Below are 2,072 nucleotides of genomic sequence, written 5' to 3'. Positions count from 1 at the left end.
AGGACTGGCACAAGGTGGTGGAGGTGGTATTTAACATCTCATATCCTTCACGAGTCTGCACTGCCACCATGTGGGGGGGAAGAGTCCAACTGCGGGACAGCTGGATTTATGTAGACGTGCTTATACATGCAATGTTGTATGAAGTAAGTAGGTACCTATGGAGGCGTGTGGTGCAGTGGGTTGTGTGTTGGTGTTGGGATCAGGGGTCACAGGTTCAAACCCCACAGCATGTCGTTGTGTCCCTGAGACGCTTCACCCCAAAGTGCTCCTGTGGGGATCGCCCACAGTATTGAGTATGTAAGTCGCTTTGGTAAAAGCGTCTAACATGTGACATGTAATGTAACTTAATAAAGTAAAAGTAGCAATACTACAGTGTAAACATACTCTGTTACAAGTCCTGCATTTCAAATACTTCTCGCTTAAGTAAAAGTACAAAAGTATTAGAACCAAACAAAGAATGTAAGTACCAACATGTCCCATTGATGTAGAATACATCATAGATGGTTCAACTTAGTATTATTGCTTTTGAAAGTTCACATAACACACACACAACACATTTGCCAACGTTTCATCAGGATATCGTAACCTATAATTATATGTCATAGTTTATTTATTAGTTCATTTATATTTTTGTTTTAGCTAAACCTGAATCTGTGAAGTTAGTAACTCATTTTGTCAAAAGGTTGTAGTGTAAAAAGTACAGTATTTGGCGGCCAAATTGTAGTGGAGTAGAAGTTTAAAGTAGCATACAAAAATAAGTAAAAGTACCCCAAAATCGTACTTGAGTATATACTTCACTACATGACACCACTGCCTACACTTGAGCCCCCCAAAGAGTGCCACCATTCAAATACAAATGGCTTTTCAAACTATGAATCAAAGCCGGATGAATATCAGAACTGTTCTGGTCCCCCACACGGGAACATGTGGAGAATAACTCCTGTGGGAAGAAGGCTAACACTCTGAACCGTGAAATCTGAGAGCCACTTGGACGTGACTATTGATGACACTCTGTTTCCTCCTGAGACTGGAAGAATGCAGAGTGGGAGCGAGGCCTGGAGTCACCTTATCACTGACACCTCCTAACACCACATTTATGAAGACATTTCTTTGGAGCTTTCTACATGAATGTCAGTATTATAATCCTCAATAATCTCCAGCAAGAGGGTGATGGAGGATGTGTGTGACAGTTGGAACTGCACGTTTCCCCTTAGAGCAGGAATGTTGCTGCATGGTTCAGCAGCCATGCATCAATGTGAAGGATGGAGCTGAAGCTAAAACAGGATCATGCTCATTAATTATGCCCCGATGTAATATTAGAAAAGCCTGGGGATAGAGTCTTCACATTGACATTGTGTTATCCTCCTCAGGGTCTCGTTCCTCCGCCTGTTAGTTCCCAGTGTCTCACACGTTTGGGTATTGACATGTCTGCAGTGAAAACATCCCTTTCATTCATCATTCATCATTGTTTGTGTCTTATTGAGCTGTCACTCATTTACAAAATAGGGTTTTTGGGGTGAACATTTAAAAAGTGCACTTGTTCTTTACCTTGGTTTGTTTCTTTATTAAATGTGTGAGTTTTTCATGACAGCAAAGGCTTGAAGAAAGCCTTTCCGAGCAGTAAAAGCAAGAAGAGAAAGTTGAATTCCTACAGTCATTGTAATACTATTGTTAATTACAAATACTACTGTGTATACTTATCTACCTGAATCTGTTATTTTGTAAAAAAGTTCACTAAAATTGTTATTTTAAATATTATGTGCATGCCTTTTATCTAATAATGTTGTATTATTTGTTGTCTCTATCTATACTTTGCTGTACCAATGTACATTTCCCCTCGGCGAATAAAGGAATTCTGATCCTGTTTTATATTTACAACAATATTAATATATCATAATAAAAACAATAATATATTGTATTTTTTCTGTCAAGTTTTTTGTTTTTATTTAAAAAAAAATCTTCATTTTAATTTATTTCAGTTGTAAAATCAAATAAATAAGTCAATAAATAACAAAATACTTTATTAAATTAAAAAAACGAATCAGCGGAACCTTTACTCAAGTACGGTTGTT

This window comes from Pseudochaenichthys georgianus, chromosome 21 (genome assembly GCF_902827115.2).
Source record: "Pseudochaenichthys georgianus chromosome 21, fPseGeo1.2, whole genome shotgun sequence".
NCBI classification, from domain to species: domain Eukaryota; kingdom Metazoa; phylum Chordata; class Actinopteri; order Perciformes; family Channichthyidae; genus Pseudochaenichthys; species Pseudochaenichthys georgianus.
Note: the sequence above shows the minus strand (reverse complement) of the source record.